Source organism: Euphorbia lathyris, chromosome 5, assembly GCF_963576675.1.
Source record: "Euphorbia lathyris chromosome 5, ddEupLath1.1, whole genome shotgun sequence".
Lineage (NCBI taxonomy): Eukaryota > Viridiplantae > Streptophyta > Magnoliopsida > Malpighiales > Euphorbiaceae > Euphorbia > Euphorbia lathyris.
In genome coordinates, this window is record NC_088914.1 from 51,871,917 (window position 1) to 51,883,682 (window position 11,766).

Consider the following 11,766-nt stretch of genomic DNA (forward strand, 5'->3'; position numbering starts at 1 on the left):
GACGATACTCTATTTATCACTTTATTACTTGTATCTAGTGCACTTGCTAGAGTCTGTTCAGAGGACAACAAGTTTTTGGCACCGTTGCCGGGGATTGAAAGCAACAAAGTTTATCTGAAAATTTCTGTGAAACAAGGTGTTTTTAATCTGTTTGTTAAGTAGTGCAACCAGAAGTAGTTCTCTTACTGTCTATGCGCAGAGCTGGACCACTAGTTTTTCCTATCGATCTTGAGTTAAAGAGAACGTGTAGACGAAACCAAACGGGAGCTCGACGATCAAGACAAAGAGAACGATAAAGAGAAAGAAGGATGGCTGGAAGAGTACCAGAACAACCAGTTCAACCGCCTCCTAAAGAAGAAGGAGAGAACAATAATCCACCAGTCATGAGAATCAGAGATTACTCCAGACCTACCATGGAAGGACACTCATCGTGTATTGTGTTGCCTAACGAAGGGAACAACTTGTTTGAAGTAAAAGCATCCATGATACAAATGTTGCAAGCAGTAGTGCAATTCAATGGATACCAGTCGGAAGATCCAAATGGGCAAATCCAGGAGTTTATTACGCTGTGCAACACTTTCTGATCAAACCGAGGAGTCTCCGATGACGTGATAAGGCTGAAGCTGTTTCCTTTTTCTCTCAAAGATAAAGCAAAGAACTGGCTAAAGAACCTACAGGAAGGAACCATTGCCACATGGGAGGACATGGCCAGTGCTTTTCTAATGAAATACTTTCCACCTAGACAGACCATCAAACTCTGAAATGAGGTGTCCCGTTTCGTGCAAGAAGAGGATGAATCCTTGGCCGAGGCATGAGAAAGGTACAAAGAGCTATTAAGGAGGGTACCAAATCATGGCATCCCCATATGGATGCAAGTACATAATTTTTACAATGAAGTCACCAACACATATAAAATCCAGATTGAATCCATTGCGAATGGTAACCCAGAGGATCTTGAACCGCAAGCCTTGTACGAACTTATTGAAAAAGTGGTAAGCACAAGTTATAATTGGCATTCAGCCAGGAGTGAAGGAAAAAGAATGGCAGATGGTGACATGGTTTCAAAGCCGACGACCCAAGTGGAACAGCTTGCCAGACAGATCAGCAAAATCAACGTCTCATCTATTCATAGTGAACCACCATTTAATGATGTCTGTGGTTTTTATGGAGGACCTCATTTTAACATCAACTGCCCTGGAGTCAAGCAAGGAAAAGGTGAGCAGGAAAAATGTGACTATGCTGGATATAATCAAAGAAACCCACCAAATCCTTACTCCAATACATACAACCCAGCTACAAGAAATCATCCAAATTTCGGATGGGCTGGACAGCCAAACCAGTAGGAGCAACCTAGATGCCACCAGAAGCAAGGAGGACATTACCAGAGGCAGCCTCAACAGCACTACAAACAGCCTGTTCCACCCAAGGAAGATGTAGAACAGGACATGAAGACAATGATGATGCAATTTATGAAGCAGACACATGCTTCAATCAAAAATTTGGAGACACAAGTTCATCAACTGGCTGCTTCATCATCAAAAGGAAAAAGAGTGATGTCGAGTAATACCGTACCAAATCTTAAAGGAGATGTCATGGCAATCACTCTACGATCTGGTAAAGAAACTAATCCTCCTTTGATGCCTAATAAGAGTGCTGAGTGTGCAGGTAGTTCTGGAGTTAATGAGAAGAGGCAGGAACAGACTGTTCTTGACCAAGAAAAGCCAGCCGAGACATGTCTTGCATCTGACAACGATCAGGAGGAACCAGGGAAGAAGTATTATCCACCTCCTCCCTATGTACCACCTGTACCGTATCCGACGAGGCTGGTAAACAAAAATCTTGAAGAGCAGAATTCAAAAGTGCTAGACACCTTGAGGAAGCTGCATATCAACATCCCCTTCGTGGAAGCACTTACTCAGATGCCCACATATGCAAAATTCTTGAAAGATATCTTATCAATTAAAAAGGAATTGGAGAACATTTCGATGATCCAACTGAACAGGGACTTCTCGTCAATATTACAGAACAAGCAGCAGCTTCTAAAAAAGCTGAAGGATTTAGGGATTTTTTCAATCCCATGTTCTATTGGCAAGTTAAATATTGAAAATGCATTGTGTGACCTAGGAGCAAGTATAAACCTTATGCCATATTCTGTGTGTGTTAAGCTAGGGTTAGGAGAACCACAACCAACTAGAATGCCCATCTAGTTGGCTGATAGGTCTGTATGCTACCCTAGGGGAGTTGTGGAGGATGTGTTAGTCAAAGTAGGGAAGTTTATATTGCCTGTTGATTTCATAATAATGGATATTGACGAAGATTTGCATGTTCCAATTATTCTCGGCAGACCATTCCTAGAAACAGGTAAAGCATTAATAGATGTGGGAGAGAGGCAACTATTTTTAAGAATTAATGGGGAAGAGATCATTTTTAAGATGAATGAAGCTATGAGATGAGCTAACACTAGTGATGACACATGTTATTTCTTAGATGATTTCCAAAGTCTATCTAATTCGCAGGAACAGGGACATGACACATTGGAAGCACTCTTGGGAGAAGAGGTTAATCTCTGTGAAGGAATAAGTTGTTTCATCGAAACAGAAGCTTCATCAATCCATCCTGATCCAACTATTCCCACTCATCAAGAACCTCCTGAAATACCCAGTGTGCCTTTATCAAAACCTAAACTAAAGCCTTTGCCATTGCATCTTGAATATGATTTCCTGGAACCACCAAACGGAAGCCCGGTGATTATATCTTCCAAATTAACCCCTGATCAGAAAGCTCAACTCATGGAGGTGTTAAGAAGAAACAAGGATGCACTTGCATGGAAGATAGATGACATCAAGGGGATTAGTCCAGCTATGTGTGTTCATCGGATCCTGATGGAGAAAGACCACAAGCCGTGTGTCCAGCCACAACACAGATTGAACCCACACATGAAGGAGGTCGTGAGGAAAGAAGTAATCAAGCTATTAGATGCAGGGATTATTTACCCCATTTCTGACAGCGTGTGGACAAGCCCTGTTCATGTAGTTCCGAAGAAAGGGGGTACGACAGTTGTTCTAAATGAGAAAAACGAACAGGTCCCCATGAGAACCATAACCGGATGGAGAGTTTGCGTGGACTATCGAAAGCTAAACGAAGCAACAAGGAAAGACCATTTTCCTTTGCCATTCATTGATCAGATGCTGGAACGACTGGCGGGCTATGCATTTTACTGTTTCCTTGATGGGTACTCAGGGTACAATCAGATTGCCATCCATTCTGAAGATTAAGAGAAAACAACCTTTACTTGCCCCTACAGGACTTACGCTTTCAGACACATGCCTTTTGGGTTGTGCAATGCACCTGCTACGTTTCAAAGATGCATGATGTCTATATTTCATGATATGGTGGAGCGAACTATGGAAATCTTCATGGATGACTTCTCTGTTTATGGAAATTCATTTGAAAGCTGTCTGAACAACCTGGAGGCCGTGTTAGTACGATGTAGAGAGACAAACTTGGTTCTAAACTGGGAAAAATGCCATTTCATGGCCACCGGAGGAATTGTGCTTGGACATCAGATCTCGGAAAGGGAATGGAGGTAGACAAGGCAAAGGTAGAGGTGATAGAGAAGCTGGTTGTTCCTGCTAATGTGAAAGATGTTAGAAGTTTCCTTGGACACGCAGGTTTCTACCGAAGATTCATAAAAGACTTCTCAAAGATTGCATTACCACTATCAGCTCTGTTACATAAAGATGTGGATTTCACTTTCGGAACAGACTCTATAAAAGCATTTGAGATTCTGAAAGGCAAACTGATCAATTCACCCATTCTAGCCGCACCAAATTGGGAATTGCCCTTTGAAATGATGTGTGATGCTAGCGACACATGCGTCAGAGCTGTTCTTAGAAAAAGAATTGAGAAGAAGTTTAGACCGATCTATTATGCAAGCAAAATGATGAACGAGGCTCATCAGAACTATACCCCGACAGAGAAGGAGCTTCTTGCAGTGGTGTATGCTTTTGACAAATTTCGTCCTTACTTGGTTTTGTCAAAAGTAGTTGTTTACACAGATCACGATGCCTTGCGCTACCTGTTTGCAAAAAAAGATGCTAAGCTGAGGCTGATATGGTGGTTGCTCTTGCTACAAGAATTTGACCTCGAGATCAAGGACAAGAAAGGAACAGACAACGTAGCTGCTGATCATCTATCCAGAATTTCTCATACCAACAACCAGGAACAACCCGAAATCTTGGAGATTTTCCCAGATGAGCGTTTGTATTCTCTACAAGTTACTCCATGGTTTGCTGACATTGTCAATTACCTTGCTAGTTCAATTAAACCTCACAGTTTGTCCACTAACCAAAAGAAGAAATTCTATGCTGAAATAAAATATTATTTTTGGGAAGAACCGTATCTTTTCAGGTTGTACGCAGATCAGATCATACGCAAATGCATCACCCAAGAGGAAGGACATGCTATGCTGAGCCATTGTCACGATCGAGAAGCTGGAGGACATCATAGTGCAAGCATGACGGCAGCCAAGGTGCTCCAATCAGGTTTTTTCTGGCCAACAATTTTCAAAGATGCCAATATGTTCGTAAGTACTTGTAATGAGTGCCAAAGAACAGGTAATATCTCGGCTAGGAATAACATTGTTGTATGTGAAATATTTGATATATGGGGCATAGACTTCATGGGACCATTCCCTACGTCTTTTGGGCATAAATATATATTGGTTGCAGTAGACTATGTAAGCAAGTGGGTGGAAGCAATAACTAGTCCCACTAATGATGCCCGTGTGGTTGTAAAATTCCTGAAAAGGCTGTTTGCCCGATTCGGTGTCCTACGAGCTATCATTAGTAACCAAGGAACCCACTTTTGCAATGCCCAGTTTGAAAAGCTGATGGGCAAGCTTCGCGTCACTCATAGAATTGCCACACCTTATCACCCACAAACAAGTGGGCAGGTTGAGATCTCCAATAGAGAGATCAAAAGAATATTAGAGAAAACGGTGGGCAATTCTAGGAAGGACTGGGCAAACAAGCTTGACGATGCTTTGTGGGCATATAGAACTTCATACAAGACACCCATTGGAATGTCCCCATTTAGATTGATGTATGGAAATCTTGTCATCTTCCAGTAAAGATGGAGCATAGAGCCTTCTGGGCGTTAACTTTCCTGAATTTTGAGAAACAGGCTGTGGGCGAACAGAGAAGGTTGCAACTATCTGATATGGAGGAATTCAGGTTGTTTTCATACGAAAACGCAGTCAATTATAAGGAGAAGACCAAGAAATGGCACGATAGGAAAATACAGGAGAAATTCTTTCAAGAAGGACAGAGGGTCCTTTTGTACAATTCAAGGCTCAGACTGTTCCCTGGGAAGTTAAAGTCCAGATGGTCGGGACCGTATACAGTAAACAAGGTGTTCTACCACGGGGCAATAGAGATTGTCAAGGATGGTCATGAACCTTTCAAGGTCAACGGACAACGGTTAAAACCATATCTCGAGAATGATCACCAAAGGAAAATTGACACGATCCACTTCCAGGATCCCCCAAGCCAATAGAATCAAGAACAGGGTGTTCGCTGCAAACACCAATTGTAGCAAGCGATGGGGAGTAATCTTACATTTTAGTACCTTAATTTTAATTTTTGTCAAATTTTAGGTAGGATTGCTTAGTCATGTTAAAATTAACTCTGTGTTCAAATGAGGGTCCGTAAAATAATTTTTTTTTTATTGTCACCATTTTTAAGTGCGAGCAAAAATGTAAAGGCACCTAGGCACCCAGCTTAACTGTTAAAGACATACCCTGTGCGTTGCACCCACATATTAGGAAAAACCATTTGAGCCTGCCCTTTTTGTTCGTTAACTTAGCCTTTAAACAACCACATGACCATCACTTTGTTCCAAAAAGAACCATGAATTTGCCTCTTGCAAGCTGTGTTTATTGAAAATATAACAGGAGGAGGAAATTCGCGCACTCAATAAGATAAAATACTTAATTAGGGACAATGATCAGGAGGAAAACAATATGATAAATCATTAAAAATACCTCCTATGTCATGGCACAGAATCACTGTGTATGCCCAAACTTTGGAGATTGGTTGTTTAATGGTAGGCGTAAATGACGAAATTGGGTAAAGCATTTGAAAACAAGTTGTGCAGTAAGGTATGTTAAAGACCAAGGTAGTTATGTCATGTGCATGAGGTCGAAATTCTTACACTTAAAGAGCCATTCACTTCCACACCCTTACCTTAACCATACATTACAACCCCTGAAGACCTTTGGACATTGCTTGAAATTTTTTGATCCATAGAAATAGGACCAATAAGCAAATTCACACCCTACGGGTACATTTACTGAGCTGAGGAGTGAAGTTGCATTCCCTTCCTTATGGCTAAAAAGAGCCATTCGAGAGTGAGTGAAACATCCCTTCCTTAGTGAGGCAGTTCAGGTAATAAGGTTGTTCAAATGAAAGTTGAGGTAAAGCGTGAAGCTTTGAGGAATTTCTTGAGTAAGGATTCATGAGTTAAATCGGGTATAACCACATTTTTTTATCTTAAACTGCAAATTTCTGACCTTATATTTTCCTGAGCGTTTTCTTTTGTCCCTCCTAAATAATCTGTATTAATCTCTTCTCCTACATTTTGTTTATTCGTCAAACTTCTCTTTTGTATCTTTTCATTCCTAAATTCTTCCAGTTCATTGTTCTATTGTTCATTTCTGTTTACTTGAGGACAAGCAAAGATTTAATTTGGGGGTATTTGTTAGGCATGAAAATGACTACAATTAAACATACTATTTGTGATGAATTAAGGGTGTTTTATGTGTAATATTACTTAAAAGAAGGACTTATCAATGTTTTATGCAGATTTGAAAAGATTAAGTCAAAAAGGTTGTTAAGCAGCCTGTTTTGTAGAAGCCATGAGGAGTTGTGCAACCTTTGATCCAGCGGTTAAACGATGTCTACTTGATGACGGATAGCGACGTGACAAGCAGTAGGAGCGGTAAGAAGAAGCGACAGGAAAGAGCGGCTAAAGTAACAAGATGACAAGAGTGTTCGACCTTTGAGTGTTCAAGGGTCAAAATATCTTAACCACTTCTAGTAATCCAGGATCAGTTGAACAATCTATTTTGTTTTGTAATATTTTATGAATACTTTTGTACCGATTGCTTTTTCCTCGTATTTATAGACGTAGTGGAGGGAAAGGAAGAGGTACATTTTCTGAGAACAGAAGATAGAAGTTTTTATGAACTATAGTAGAGAGAGAAGCTCTCTAAGGAGATTATAACTCCATTGATGGAGTCCTGTAGATATAATGCAGGCTGTTCACTCGGTAGTATGAGTGAGTAGTCGTTTTGAACGGGTTCGACCAGTTATGTAAGTCTTCTATTTTCTTATTTATGAATGAACGTTGATATATTATGATGTGTTTGATAAAGCTTTCACTCCATTGTTGTATGCATGTATGTTAGTGTTAGATGAATGATAGGAAACTGCTTTCATCTTCACGGAACCTTTTATCAAACGTCCAACCTGTTGGTCCCTTTTAACGTGACAAGTTAGTTCCAAGGGAGGGGGGATAGGAACTATTTAAAATTTTGTCCGTTAAGGCTGACTTCTTTTCTTATGAAAAGGTTTACATAGCGTGACTAAGCAGTTTGAAGACACAAGCTTAGTCAACTTGTGACTAAGTCTGTTTCTTTCCTTGAGTCAGGAAATAGCACTTAGAGTCTATTCCTGAACTCAGCTTCTTAGTATACTTAACTCAGCGTGAGTTCGTTACTTAGTCAATTTTATAGCAAGCAATATGTAAAGGAGTTTAAGGGTTAGAAAGATATTACTCAGCAGACTTATCCTGGTTCGGCCTCTCGGCCTACGTCCAGTCCCCGGAACTCGTTCCGAGCTTTTTGAATTCTCTACTGAGCTCTTTAAAGGTAGAGCACGAAACCTTTTACAATAGAAGCTGAGTATACAAGAGTACCTTCCTCTATACCTCTACTCACTCCTATATCTACCGCTGAGTACTATAACCGAGTACTCAGCCTCTCCTTTCTATTCTTCTAGAAATGATAAAGTGTTTGTCCTAAACAACAATTGCTAAGACACTTTAGATGATTAAAATCACTCTAGACTTTTACACAATAATATGGAAATTGGTGTAAGGTTTTTGCTTTGCTTTTCTCACAGAACTTCGTGTAGAAATTTGGTCAGCGTTTTGACTAGTTGAAGATCTGCATGGCATGAAGCAAATGAGAGGCGTTTATATAGTGACACTTGAGACACCGGTCATTTCGAATTTTGAAATAACCGTTGGAGGGAAACGGCTTCCTGTCGTTGTCACTCAGTACGTGCACAGTGTCGTTGGTCAATGAGATTCTTGCATCTTCTATCCGCGGTAGTGCTCAGCAGCTTTACGTCCGGTAAACAGAATGTTTCGACATTTTTGGCAAAGTCTTCCAGACAGCTTTCTACGCCTTCTGAACTTTACCCTAAGTAGAAATACTTTATCTAGAAGTTGATCCTTGTCTGCCGCTGTCCTGACTGCTTGTCGCTTAACTCAGCAGCTTCTTCTTGAAGCTTTTGCTTAGAAGGCTTCTCGATCCTTCTTCATGTTGAGTCATCGTTTTGCTTGAAATGGCTACGTTTCATCTTCTTGGGCCGTGAGGTCTTGATTATGTTGACTTGGGCTTGACTTCCACTCATGGGCTTTTAGACTTTATATCTTAATGTCTTATAGATAAATAAACTCAACATTGAACAAACACATTAGTATAAATAAATCAAAGCATTTAAATTTAATGTGTTTAGAATATTTTTTATCAATTACTTAAATAATTTTGTCAAATCAAAATCTTGTGGAAAGGTGTTTCAACAAACTCCCCTATTTTGATGTTGGCAAAAATATTCAGTCAAGAACTCAGTGTTGAGCTCCCCCATGATAGTTGACCTTATACTCAGTATACTCCCCCGAAAGGGTTGAGCGGCTGACTTAGATTTGCTTTAAACATTTCAAGGTTTAATCAAGTAAGTCTAAGGTCAGTTTTCAGAATTAGGTCAGCTCATGTAACATATTCTATTTAACTCAGTTTATGCGGAAGATTTAGATATCAGAGAGCGCTGAGTATTTCTTTGTTCAACGTGTTTAAGAAGACATATAAAAGAGGTCAACATATTGATCAACATAGCATACAGTCATAAACCAATGTAGACAAATAGCACAGTTGATTTAGTGAAGATGCATTTAACTTTTCAATACAAAACATAAGTAAGCATCACACAAGATTGGTCAAATTTGGAAAAGATAGATGCATGCATAGTTTTGTATTCAGGTGGTCAGCATAACAAAAATTCACAGGGGAAAGACTACAAGTTTTAACAAAATGAAATCTAGTCAATCCTAGTCAAGCTAAAGCTATTTCTTCTTGTAGTTGAGTTGGGCTTCATGCTCTTTAGCTTTACCCTTTCCCTTTTGTTTTTGCTGACTACCTGAAGCTTCTTCTGAATGTTGGGTTCTTTGAGCTTGTACTTTCTCCCGCGTTTTGCCACCATCAGCAGGAGGAGGAATGAAAGTGTCTTCAACGGCAGCTAGAGTTAGGCATTTAGAGAATGCCTTTAGCTTTCGTGTGCTGGTATTTATGCCGTAAAAAATGGGAACACCATCATCCAAAATAGCTCGTGGAATCCTGACATCTGCAGCACTCAGCATACTCAGAACATATGCTTGAGGCTTTCCAACCCAGTGAATGCTGTCAGTGAGCATTGCAAAAGCTTGATGAAACATCTTTAGCAAAGAAGAATCAAAATACTGACGCTGAGCGTTGGTGTGTCGTGTTGGGGTTTAGTGTCCTATAGACAATTGTTCTAGGATACAAACTTAATGTAAATGAATTGTTCTTTATATCATTTGTTTAATGAGATATATGTTTTATAACTATATAAAGGCAATCCCTTTTAAGCACTAAATAAAGTCTAATAAAAGGAAATCCGTAAGTTTATTTAAAGTGATTATAAAGTGTTCATACAAGCATGAAGTGAGACAAAACTTTATAGTAAACTGATAAACTTAAAACCACCCCAAGTCAAGTGATATGTTTGGGATTGACATATCACTGTTAAGACTTGTATGTAACAATGTCTTCTGTCCGACAGAAAGCTGATCTCACAAGCTTCATATATACAAATATCTGGACAGTTACATAGATCCGATGAAACGTTGTTCATTAGGATTGGGGATCCGATTTGAGATAACAGGATGGGTAGATTCATCCTTGTCACCTGTTCATCTCATTGGTATTAATAGGTATAACTAATCCTCATACTCAAAGGAATATTAATTGGTATCCTGGATTACAGAATGTGATGCTTTGACTCTGGTGTAACACGATCCTTAACAGAGATAACTCTGGGGTGTGAATAGTAGACGTTGGGTATCACAGGAAGTAATTGCGGAGTCGTTATAGATTGGATTGAGCATTTATCACTCCCGATAAATGGGAGATACATCCATGGATCGCTTGTGGAAGACTCGACTCTAAATCCTTGCAAGGTGATAGCTTAAGAGTAAGAAATACAGATTTCACTTAACCTATCTTTTTGAGTTGACTCGGCATGTATAAGTAAAACGAACGTCTCGCTATATGTGACTTGACATCACCCATAGTCATAAGATTCAGTTCAAGGATGTAGTTGATAAAGGATCGAATTATACTGTAACTAATACGGAAAGGTTAACGACAGAATCAACCTGTCTTCTTATAGCTCTGGGGGAATGATTACGGACTTGCTAATCACATACTCTGTACATCATTCCGTTATGCAAAGATTAAATATAATTCTTTGGAAATTGATTTAATAACATTGCATACGGCTAGAAGCAATAAGAACCTAATGGATCACACATAAGACTTGGAACCTAAAAGAGAGATAGATGTTAATTAATTGATAGAAGCCCAATTGAGCCCAATAAGGCCCATGGACATAAGGGGGTCGAAATTCATGTAGTGATATACATGAATAATTAATTTGATTTTGTTAATCCTAATTAGATTAGGAATATGAATTAAATTAATTAAGAGATAATTAAGTTAGGAGTTTTAATTATATTAATATACTCCTATTATTATCCAATAAGGTTATTATTATTATCCATAATATATTAGATATATAGTGAGATAATAATTAGGAATTCTATTCCGAATGGAATTCCTATTCAGTAACCTAATTCTATCTAACTAGGGATTAGATACAAGAGATTATAAATACCCCTTCCCTTGAGATTTTCGAAATCCAAGCAAGTCATACCCTACTTGTGATTTTCGAAATTCACCTAGTCTAAGAGAGAGAAAATTCGACACCCCTAGTTCGAGCACGAGATTTCTCTACGGCTTCGTTTGATCAATTGATTTTCATCTATTTCTTTTATCCTTGATCTTGTGTTGATTAGTTAGAGGCAATCTACTTTGGTTGCTATTCAACGGTTGATACTAAATTAATCTTCCCGTGTTTTATTTCGTGTTTGGGAACTCGAAGAAGAAAAACAAACAAAAGGGAGAAATTCGTTTTACTACTCCTACATCAGGTCAGTTCACAATTGTGCGGATTCCTGGAGATTGAACCGTCGGATCGTCGCGATTTTTGGACAGGAGCTTATAGACATATTCTTCCACGTTTCCACCGAAGGGATTGTCGTTCAGAGGTCTGAAAGGTCTGTTTCGGATAGGGGCAGATTGGTAGACAATTTCTATCTCTTTTGAAGTTGTGGCCACTTCGT

General features: G+C 39.3%; 1 non-coding gene across 1 annotated transcript; it reads right to left on the reverse strand.

Annotated features, from left to right (window-relative positions):
• Positions 1-752: 752 nt before the first annotated feature.
• LOC136231658 (small nucleolar RNA R71) lies at positions 753-859 on the reverse strand. Its single transcript, XR_010690028.1, has one exon. It is a non-coding gene; the product is annotated as a small nucleolar RNA R71 (small nucleolar RNA).
• Positions 860-11,766: the final 10,907 nt, after the last annotated feature.